The sequence below is a fragment of the Melozone crissalis genome, unplaced genomic scaffold (genome assembly GCF_028551555.1).
Source record: "Melozone crissalis strain CALT ecotype California unplaced genomic scaffold, PUWL_Pcris_2 ptg000005l_1, whole genome shotgun sequence".
Classification (NCBI taxonomy): domain Eukaryota; kingdom Metazoa; phylum Chordata; class Aves; order Passeriformes; family Passerellidae; genus Melozone; species Melozone crissalis.
The window spans coordinates 28,012,805-28,025,112 of NW_026535783.1; positions in this window are offsets into that span (position 1 = coordinate 28,012,805).

Below are 12,308 nucleotides of genomic sequence, written 5' to 3' on the forward strand. Positions count from 1 at the left end.
ATCTCTACAGAAGAAAATGGAAAGCTCCAGCTGAGTAAAATGATGAGGAAATGGAAACAGAATTGCTGGGTGAGACAAATCCAGGTAAGTGTTTCACATTTCCAAAGCATTTTACTTTTTGATAAATAAAATGGAAGTTAAAAATTCAGATTGAATTGCCCATGGCATTTATTTAAAAGAAATTTTTTTTTTTTTCAGGAATAAAGAGATACCTTTCACGATTAAATACAAACTATAGTTTAAGAAAATGATTTGGAAAAGTCTATTTTAAAATATAAAGAAGAGTGTGAGTCCAGCTCAAATTTGTAAAAGGGTTTTGTGTCACAGGAGATTTGTCCATACAGACCTGTATTAAACTTCCTACTTGCAGACCTATTTTCTTATATTTGCTCCTTGGTCTTGGCAACTGAATTCACAACCTTCTCATGTTAGCAGTCTTCGACACTTTTCAAATGAGTGTTAATGTAATTTTCTTAAGCTAGAAAATGATGTGATGTATTTAGGAAAAGCCCATGGATCAATTTTTTCCAGCCTAAAATGTCATTGCTTACATCTGAATTCAAGTTAAGTTAACCTCTGGGTATTGATGGTTTAACATCTGTTTTCCTCTTTTGATTTGACTCCATAGGAACATATTAACACATGCAGGTGTGAAGGCTGAAACTGGGTGTTAATATGTCTAAAGCTAGAGGGGAGAACTAAAGTATGCTTACAGAATCCTTTTAGAAATGGCTGTAACTATAGCTTTGGCTGGGGTGCTGTGCATAAAGGTAGTGCTCTGGTGACAGCTAATAAATATTAGAAACACCAAAAGCATCTCTATGTAATGGAGAGAGCTTTATTACAAGATTGGGGTAGTCTTAGGGCCTGTTTTTCAATTTAGGCTCGGGCTTGATAAGAAGCAGATGAGAAGGATTTGGGAAAACCCCAAGGATTTGTGCCTAAACACTGTGATTTTAGTCTATAATTTTCTGTGTGAAGGCTGTTGAGTGACATGGGGCACAGGGGTTATGACTGCAATTGGCCAGATACTGGGCTAAACAGGCTCAGCCTGAGCAGAGGAGAACCTGGCTGCATGTTTGACAGTGGAGGCTGGCCTGCTCGTGTCCAAACTTGCTGGATGGGCAATGAGCACCAGTGCTAACAGAAACTGCCTGGGTGGAAATTGGCAGTGAAGAAGAGCAGAATTCTGGGCCATGATCTTTACTGCAGATTAATTTTTGTGGCCTGGGAAATAGCTAAGGCTCTGCAAGAGTAGGATAAAATGCCTGATGCTTGTTATTGGGGGTGTTTCTCCTTGGTCTGGAGCCTGGCTGAGAGGCTGGGTGCTTTGCAATTTAAGGGCAGCGACCTTAATGAAGCACAAGAAGTAGGAGGATGCAGAGTTGACTTTAAAATCTAGGTCTGAAGTACCACCATCCCTCAAGTAAGTCATATTCCCACACCCCAGCCCCACTTCCAGAGTGGGAGAAATTAAATCATTTGTCTGATGAAACAATAGAAACAAAGTCAAAGTCACAGGTCACAGCAAATCAAGGATGTAAGGGCAGGTGGAACCAGTGCTGTTCCTAACTTTTCTCTTACTGATTAGACAGTAAGAGACACATGGTGCTCCTTTCACCTCCTGTCTGTCTTGGCTAGTCCAGCAGCACTGAAAACACCTGTATGTTACTAGTGATGGAGACAGGGCAATATAAGGGAGAATCAGCTCACTGGATTCATAAGGTAGACTTTTCCCTACCAATTTGCGATGAACAAGAAAGTGATGATGGTTGTCCCCATGCTTTTACTCCTTTTTAAGGTTTCACTATTCAGCACTGAGTTGAAGTAGCACTTAGTTGTAGCAGCAGACATTACAGGGCTTGAAAGCATCAAGAATTAGCAGAGGTGGCGCTTAAATAAACTGTCTTTCTCACATGTGCTCTCTCTGCCCATGATCTGCTTGGTGGTGAACTGGAAAGAGCAGAAGACATAATGAATCTGCTGTTGCTCTTTACAGAGCTGGCCTTACTCAAAGCTTTTGCTGGCTTTGTAAATCCTTCTAAGGTGTGGCATTCCATTGAAGGTGACAAGGCTGCTATCTTCTGGTTCCTCATGTTGCTGAAAGCCTGGGCTGCTTTTATATTTTCACGCTTTAAGCTGTTGGAAAGATGAGGTAAGCAAGAGGCCTGAAAAAAGGCCTTTTTTTTTTCTGACACCAAACAGTGGCACTGTCACAGGAAACCAAGAAGACTCCAAATGCTTTGCAGAGTCTCATATTTTCTCCTATTCCGTGACTGGATGTTGCTGCCCACATCCTTATCTCGCACTCGACGCAGGAATTTGCAATGCAAGTGAGAAAGCACAGTGCTGCTTGTGTGTGGGGTCTGGCTGCGTGAAGCACAGGGATCATAAGATTGTAAGGGGCTAAGTGCCTCAGACATGACAGAAGAGGTATGTCTTTAAATGTATCACAGAGATTAGTTTATATGTATTCTTTCTGCCATGGAGGAATGGGATCTATTCAGGGTGAAGGGAGGGCTACACGTGAGGCTGAATCCAAGCAAAATCATGTCTATGGCAAAGAGAATCACCAAAATGTTATCCTTGCCTTTTTTTTTTTCCTGGATGTGAAAATGTATTCAGTGAGACTACTAAACATGTGATCCATATAATACAAAGATTCATTCAGGCCTGATGACTCATTTCATGGCCTGCTAGGGAAAGTTTCAGTCTTCCCAAAGCTCACAGCAACTCCAGTTTGGCACACGGGGGAAAAAAATTCTCATTGAGAGCTGAATAGCATGGATAGCACTGCCAACATGTTACAGCCACACCAGATGTTTCACAGCTTTGCAAAATTGACTAGCATTGCCTACAGTGTGCTCTGGAAAACTGCTTGCTAGGTCAGAAAAACATAAAATATTTATTGGACAGCAATGAAAGCAAATATGCAGTGTTCGTGTGATGAGCAGCCAAATCTATAAGGAAGCTTCAACTTATGTATTTTTTACTTCCCTCCAAGAGACAAAATGTAAACACAACATGCGGCTAGTAATAGCTGATGAGTTAAGGGAGTAGATGAAACAGAGAGCAGGGAATGAAAGAAAAAAAATCTCCTTTCTTGCCAATGTCTTATTCACAATGTCAGTCTTGACTTCTGCTGAAGTTTGGCTCTTGTTCTCCATCTCAGCCCAAGAGAAGATCAAAGCTAGAGAATACACCTGAGGCATATTCACCACCAAAAAAAGCTGCAAGTGTTTAGAATCTTGATTAAATGTTGGGAGATGGTGCAGCATCCCAGGCTAATTTTGCTTGAGGTGGCAGGCAGCAGAGTAGAGCCCCATGGGCAGATGCGACCTTATGTCCTTGCCATATGCCCTTGTTCCTAGGGCAGTGTAGCTGAGGACTGCCGATTCTTGCAGGCTGCAAATGCCTCTATGTGCCTGAAACTGAGGTCCATGATATTTTTTTCCTTCTGGAACTCTGGCTAGTGCTCTATTTAGATTACAGCTTGTCTCTAGCCCAGCTGAAGCAGCAATTAAAAAAGTAACTCAAACTGTTGGTGAATAAGAACCTGAATTTTCCCTGAAGATATATTTTGTTTACTGCTAACTAGTGTGCTCATGTAAATGGACCAGTTCAAAGTAGACATTTCAGAAGTAATGTGTGGGTGAAAATGCCATTTTTTTTTCCCAAGAAATGTACTAGATTTCTAGAAAGAATTTTTGAAGGGTCACCTGCAAATCCTGATTGGAATTTTCCATCAAAATGAGAATTGAGTAACCTCCAAGAAACCTTACTGTCTGTATTACATTGTAAAAAATCCGGCTACCTTGACTGGTCTTTAGAAGGGCACTGAAGTCACATCCTCTGTTTGGTTGATATATCTGTGCAAGCAGGTAATTGTAGTAGAGAGATCAGGAAAACAGACTCAGGTTTCCAATTCAGTCCCTCCAAGAAACTTCTAGGACCATGTTTCCAAAATTTGGTCAATAGGCACCTGAAGATGAATGAAGCAGTAAGTTTGAAAGTGTCGATTCCTAGGTCAGCAACTACAGCTTCTTCTGAGACCTTGACATCAGTAGACAGCTTTGCTGAGTCACCACAATGAGAAAAGAGAGGCAGGGTGAAGACCCACCTGTTCTTTAGTTCTCCCGTAGGCTAAGCAGCCTGCTTTGCAAGGGCAAACTTTGAATGTATCAAAAAATCAATACAGTCTAAAACTCCAGACTCACTATTGATTGTGTCTTTGAAATTCTCCTCCTGACTAGTCTGCTATTTTTGTTCATAATTGAGGTTGAAGTCACTCTCTTTGGTACCTGTGGACTCTGGTCAGTTCATTTCCAGGTCCTCCCAACCACTTCTGCTCTCTTTGCAATTACTTTTAAAAGGAATTCTCTAACATTTTGCTGGAAGTAACAGGAATCTTTTCTCTGCCCCATACCTGTGAGGAGCAAACAATGCAGTCCTACAGTGGTTGTCTCAATTACAGAATTTACTTTTGTTAAGATATTGGAGCAAATGGTTATGAATTCTTATAAGTAACATATACCTTTTACAAGGAGAACCTCAGGCATATAAACACTGTAATACACCTGCCTGCATTTTCACCTGGTGAGATTTAAAACTTTATTTTAATTTAAAAGTTTTTATTATTAACAACTTGCTTTTTGTAGGACTGTGGTAAAGGAGTTGAAAATTTCTACTGTAAATAGGTTCTGTATTTATCCTGCTATTTGTATTATGAATATAAATATGTATTATGCAAGAAAACAAGTGTAAATTGACAACTAATTTAAGCTGAACAATAACTGAGTAACTAGTATCTCCAAAGACCTGTTTTTTTCTTTCCTGGGTAGTATGTGTAAGATTTAAAGCAATACAGAATTTAGATGGTCAGCTTGAACTTTCTGTGATTTCATTCCATCACAATCTCTGTTAAAGAAACACTGACTTGGCAAGTAAAGCCTGGTTTTTTGATGTTTATAGTGTTTTGTGGTGTTATCTGCATTTAAAGCATGCAACAAACTAAAGTGGGTAAGTGGTTCAACTCTGTAGAACAATTTTATTTTGTGAAACTGTACCTGGTCTACAACAGATTGCAGTGGGGGACAATTTGTGCTCCTCTTATGCAGAGACACTCCACAGCTTATGGAAAAACATATTTTAAAGATCAGGCTTCTGCTTTTTAAAAAAATTCTTCTGATATACCTTCTTTAGATTCAGCAAGCCAATGAGAATAGGAACTAAAGCATAATGACTCACCCCTTGGAAAATACCTCCTGATCTTACACTGGAGATTTTACCCTTCAGCATCTTGCATGGATATTACTCATGGATAAAGTGAGAATTTCTCTTGTTATGAAAGACAGAGAAATGGAAAATAGGAAGTGCAAGGGTGAGAACTCCTGTTTCCTGTCTTCTTTGGATCTGGTTGTATTGGGTGCATATATGAGTCTGTCTCCTTGGTCTCAAAGACTCCAGGATCACCAAGAGTTGTTCACAATTTGGACAAAGGCTTTTGTATTTAAGAAATAGTATGCTGACCTCTGTAGCAGTCAACTGTAGTCTTCGCATCTGTGAATTAGTCCAGAATTCTAACCATTTCTTTCTGTAATATATATCTGAAGTCCTCCATTAGTAGAATAAGTTTTATCCCCTCAGCCTCTCTTCGTATTTTAACACTAGTACTGCAAGAATTATTTCATTATAGACCCTCAGAGATGGTGTTACTTCTACCCTCAGACCCTTGTAGATGGCCACTGACACTTGGGTCAGTGCAAAGTTATTTATTCTTACTGGTCCTTAGAGATATTTGCAAGTGTTCTGGAGTACCAGACATTCAGCATACCATGCTCAAGGTTCCCAGCTTACTTTCTTTTTCTTTTTCATCTTTGTGTCTTCCAGTGGCTCAGTCTGCTTTATTAGAATAGTCATGTCTGTTTGGTAAAGAACAGTTCCCAGCAGCTATAAGCCTTAAATATCAAGAGGTTTGCATGCTAATCTCCATGATCATATGTGCAGAAGAACACAGCACTTTGTCAGGCCTCATTCCAGCTCCCTTTTTCAGTCTTGCTACCACTGCTGCTGATTATTATGCCTCTCTACTTTTGTGTATCTGAGGTCAGTGGAGTAGAACTGTTCATACCTACCATGTTACCGCTTCCCAGAGCACAATGTCATCAGTTTTGTGCTGCTTTCCTCAGCACCAGAAAAGAAACCTTTGTGCATGCTCTATTACTGGAGATTTGACCCAGAAATTTCAGTGGGATAGCCACTTCTGTTTGTTGCCCTGAAGGTAAAATAGAAGTACATGCAGATCAGCACCCTAGATCCTTTCCTCATCTGTGGCCACTGTGATGTGCCAGATAGGATTTTCTGACTTGCCCTGTTTGTTGTGAGGAAGTAGGACAGAGGCCATGTTGTGGCTGGTCCTAGAAATGCATCACTCAGTAGGGAAGGGAACAAGGGTTGTTCTTTTGGCTTAAGTTTTGTTCTTGGCTGCAGCAGGCTTGTGTCACATGCCTCCCACACAGGCATTTACCTGACTTGTGATCTCATGGTCAGTAGACTCCTATTTGGGGAGGCAGGATAAAGCTGAGGGTCAGGTAGCAGCTGAAGCCTGCACCCAGTTGGATGCTGACAGATAGCTGACCAGAGATTTGTCCTCTCTGCACTGCAGATCCTTCCCAGAAAGTGTGATGCTGTAGAGAGGGCACTCTGCCAGGACTTTGTGCAGCACGTGCCTCTGAATGCCAGCCTGTCCTTCCTGGTGAGAGAGATCTGATCCTCGCTCTGTAAGAAAAGAGAAGCTAATGAGCCAAACCTTTGGGCTAGTGGCATGGTCAGAGGCATAGATCTGGCTTGATAAACACATTTGTAGGCAAGCTGTTCCCTTCAACACTTCTTGGCTATCCTCACTCAATGAACAAACCAACTTCCTTCTGAACATTGCAGGCCAAGCCCACAAACCACTTAATGAGGTGTAACTGCCCACAAACACCATTTAGACATAAACTATTATTGAGAGTCCAAGAGCCATTTCTGTGTGTTAAAACTGATGTTTGTTGAAATGTTTTCACTAAGTGAAATTTTTTTCTGGGAACCAATTAACCAAGATTTCTGCAATAACATTAATATGCTTTAATAGAGTTAATCATGGCCTAAAGGGTCATTGGTATTCTTGATGTTGCACTGAAAATAATGCAATATTAAAAAAAATTGAAATAATATGTTTGACAGTTTCTCCTCACTACAAATAATAAAAAAGTGTATTGAAGAGCAATTTTCCTCTAGGATATCTCTTGTTATTTGTAGAATAATCAGTCTGTACTTGATTTAATAGAATTATAGCTGTGGTGAGAAGAACAGTACGTGAAGTTCAAAATGGACCATCATTGTGTCATCAAAATTACACCTGAGTCATGAATCTGAAAAGCAATTTGACAGAAAAATAACACATTTAATAGCAACAGAAAAGCCTCCTTCTTTTAGCACTTAGCAAAATAGTGGTGATGAAAAAGACATACATACTGGTATATAATTCTTTGACAAAACCAAGACTTTAGTTAATGTCAGTGCTGAACAAGACTAAAAATCTTTTCTCAAACTTCACAATTTGTGACAGCCTCGGAGACTGAAAGAGTCAACAACTTCCATTAACCCCTATTGGCATAACGTTGACCAATAAAATGCAGTGTCCACCATGGCTCTTTTGCTCTATAATTACACAGAGCATAATCTGCCAGCCCTCTTTTGCAGTGACATTAACTTTCAGGTGGTCCATTAATTTTCTATAGTCCAGCTTTGAATAGCACTATGCATGGATTTGTATGTGCTGCTGAACTCTATCTTTTCCTTGACAATCCAGAGCTCATCAGAGGGTGGTTACTAGGCTAGATGAGCCATCATTAGTCTAGATAAGCCACATTACCTGTAAGTGGAGTTACAGGATGTCATTTTGTGGTTCCTTTGTTAGAAAGACTGAAAAAAGGCCAAGTCCTTACTGCAAGAAACAGACGAGAGAGTCCTGGCCTTTGCAGGTGGGAGAAGAGGGCTTTGTCTGCAGGAACCATGGTGTCTGCTCCTGCCCCTGAGTGGGGTCTGCTGTCAGTGCTGGCAGGCAGACCCTCACCCTGCTGCCTGTGTGTGGCACCGGGTGTGCCTGGGCTCTGTGAAACACCACAGGGAGCTGCTGACAGCTGAGAGGGACAGGCTGTGCCAAAATGAAACATGGATATACAAACCTTCTGGATCTGTGGCTGGAGAAAAGTATCAGGACCAAAATAGTTCTCTGGCTGCTGCAGAGTGACAGTGAGCTGGTTTCAGATACGGCTTGTACATGCAAACACACGCAGGTAAAATGCTGGAGGGAGATGGTGGATTACTGCTGTGATCCATTTGTCATGTCCATATCCCTGGGTCCTCCAGAGAATTTGCAGGCTTAAAGGATGTGATAACATCAATTGGAGGAGGCATCAGCCGAATCCATAGTTTTGTTCTGCCAGAATCAGTTCACTGAGAAGCACAGTCTTGATGTCACAAATGCAACAGGGCCATTAATGGAGGGGATGACTCTAAATTTTGCTAGCAGCATAGTTAGCAGATCCTTTGACTCTCACTCTGCTGAAGGAGGCTTACTGATATCCCTTACAATGATTTATGGTATCATAGCTGACCCAGTTAAAATATCCATTCAGGGTCATTGTAGCACCTGAATGTCTCTAGCTTTTGGGGTATTGACAGAAGGGGTAAACTTTGCTGTGGGGGAGACCTTGGATCTACACACACATTTCCAGCCTCCTCTTTGTCCTGAGCTGGGAGAGAGTTGTCTTTATTTTAGAACTGGGAAAATGGTTTTTCCTCTTGCCGCCCTGCTCTCATTTCAGTCTGCTGGCACTTTGAAATCCCTGTGTGCAAACTGCTTGTGGTTTCCCATTCTGCCACATCAGCATACAGTGCATTTGGTCATGTTCTTTTGACATCTATTCTTCACTGAGGTCCATTTGGGGTGTGGCTGACACCAAAGTTGCTCAGACAGATTTTGTAAACAATGAGATGAAATGAAACTAAGTTTCCGTGTTTAAAACATTTTTCCTTCTCTGTTGTGAAGTTCCTCCTTGTCTTTTGATTGTTTGATAGTTATTTCTTTGAGAGGAGAAAAGAGACATGCAGTCCAATTGAGACAGACATGCAGGCAAACAACAATATTCTCATTAAAAATCAGAGATTTCTAGATAGTGAAGTGTTTGGTACTCAGAACTAATATCCTGAATTATATAAAATACATATGCAGCCATCATCCACTATGCACAAGTCAATGTGCACCCAACAGGCATTTAAGAGTGGTGTTTGTGCCAATGTTGTTCAAGTGTACTAAGGCATCTTACTCAGAAATGCTAACAGGAGCCATTGCTGCCTTCCACTCCCCTCTCTCTGTCTTTATGAAAACTTGGATTTTGGTGGGCCTGCTTGGTGTTGGATTTGCTATGAAGGATGTGTTGTAGTCCAATACATGACCACGGGTGTGTTGTAGCATGTCCAGCTACACTGAAGTACCACCTTTGAGTCCTGTTTCTGCCTCAGTTTTTGTATTATCTCCAGGACTTTGTGGTGTTGCTGTTGAGGCTACTCAGGATGCCCAGAATTAGTTGCCCAAACATAACACAGTTCTGTGCTTTCTGTATTTCTGAATGGAGAACTGAAAAGTGCATCAGCAGAAGCAGCAGTCTACTGAATTTTTCATGTTCTTCCTGATCACCTGTCCTCCACAGCCATGATACATTAGGGAGAATATTTTCAATATGCTTCCTAATACAACATAAATACTTCAGCACATGTGCAGAGAAAGGTGGGAGTTTTCACAGTAGGTAATTTTCTTTTGACTATGGATACATGCAGAAATTGTTCATGTTGGACAAAATTTCATGATGGTCATTTCCAAATATCTGACTGTACAAAGCCGTCGCAGTCACCAATTAAGTAATTTTGAAATAAGTCAGATTTAAGAGGACAATGCAATCTGACTTGCTTGAGTACAGACTTCTAAGAATGAGAGAAAATGCCTAGGCAAGAAGAGGAACATTTTTGAAATATTTTCTACTAAATAAAACTTATCATTTTTTGTTTTCTTTGGTAGGACAGCAAAGAAATGCTCATCAGCATAAGATTATAACTAGGAGGTAGAGGAGATAGACACTTCTCTATGAAGAGGATTGTTTGGGTTATCTAGCCTGTTGATGTCCATAAAATTGTACTGATAATAGCAGTTGAGAGCCCTTTTCAAAATCCTGCTAAACGTTCTCAGGTCCCCCCATGAAGAAGGTTTAAATGTGTATCACTTCAAGTGGCACAGCTGAGCTATTTAATGCAATTCATATTAGCCAGGTCTTTAGGTTTAAGAGTAAAATTGTTTTATTTTTAGCATTTTGTATGCAACCACATACTGGAACATCCTCAGGGTCCTGCTAGGTCTCAAGCAGGAAAATGGCTACATCAGAACAACTGCATCTCTGAGAGCATATATTTTGATCAAAACAGAATCATAGAATATGCTATGTTGGAAGGGACCCACAAGAATCATCACATTCAGATCCTGGCCCTGCACAGCACCATCCCCTAGAGTCACAACATGTGCCTGAGAATTTTTTCCAAATGCTTCCTGAACTCTGTCAGGCTTGGTGCTGTGACCACTTCCCTGGGGAGCCTGTTCCAGTGCCCAGCTATCCCCTGGGGGAAGAATCTTTTCCTAATACCCAATCTAAATCTCCCCTAACACAGCCTCAGGCCATTCCCTTGGGTCCTGCCATTGGTTACCACAGAGAAGGGATCCGTCTTTGCTTTCCTCTTTGCCTCACGAGGAAGTTGCAGACTGCAATGAGGTGTCCCCTCAGTCTCCTCTTCTCCAGGCTGAACAGACCAAGTGATCTCAGCTGCTCCTTAAAGGACTTCACCTCAAGGCCCCTCACCCTCCTTGTCACCCTCCTTTGGATGCTCACTCATGCCTTCATATCTTTCTTATGCTGTGGTGCCCGAAACTGTGGCACACAAACATGACTGTTCTTCATGTGGAGAACACCTGGTCACTGCTTCTCTCCAGGATTCCACTCTCAGCAAGACAAGGTGAGCAGCTGGCTGTTGCTTGAACAGGTTGAAGTTTGGCAAAGCAAGTGCTGCTCTCTGCCTTTCTGCAGCAGAATGGTGCAAGACCAGCTGTCTTCTGGTGAGGCTGAGAGGAAGACACTCATGGGAAAAGCTTTCAAGTAGAGATCTGTAGCATAAGGGAGTCAGCCTATGGAAAGATCAGACTGTTGAATAGCAAGGGAAATTATTCACATAATTATCTGTCCTGGAGAAATCTTATTGTTTCTACCCATTGCTCCTTACAAAAACATGAGAGAGAATAGTAGTAAAATGGAAATTCTTAGGGGATGGTTCCACCTGATTCCAAGGAATCCCAGCAGTTTCCCTGGGCTGTGAGTGTTGAGGGAAGTGAAAGAGCCCTTACAGCATGGAAGACAAAATCAGGGTAATGATGGATGCTTAATCAGTGTCTCTTATAACTGCAGATGTTCAGGTGTGCTCTGCACTGTAGAGCTGTGTAGCAGGGCCACAGGAAACTCGTACTTTTAGTGTTGGTGTTAAGAGACAAATTCCAGTGAGCATACTTAGGAATGTGGAGGAAGGTTGGCTAAGTACGCCTTGAACTGTCTTAATAACCAGAGTAATTAAGATCACTGCTTAATCAAAGGTTTTTGAGTTAAAAATGAAGCCAGCATGATTTAAAGAACATGCAGTATGGTTGGATCTTGACAGTGATATTCAGGCCGAGTACAGGGCAGTTCTCTCCAGATGGCAGGATTAAGAAATCCCATAGGAGTAGATACATCATAGAATCCTAGAATCACAGCACATTTAGATTTGCAAGAGGCATTAAAGAACATCTAGTTCCAATCCCTCCACCATGGGCAGAGACACCTTCCACTATTTCAGGTTACTCAGAGTCCCCATCCAACCCAGCCTGAAAGCCTAAAAGAATTGGGAGTCCCTAGCCTCTCTGCACAATCTGTTAAAAGTCTCACCACTCTTGGAGTAAAGAATTTCTTCCTAACCTCTAATTTAAACCTAGTATCTTTTAGTTAAAGCCCTTCCACCTTGTCCAGTCATTGTGTGTCCTCTTGAGGCCCTGTAAAAGCCCCTCTTGAGCCCTCCTGTAAAGCCTCTTCAGGTACTCTATGGGTCAGGAAGACTTTCATGACTTCTCTTGAATCTAGATATGTCTGTTGCTGCAAGGCATCAATGGAGGAGGAGGCATTTTGATTTCTCTT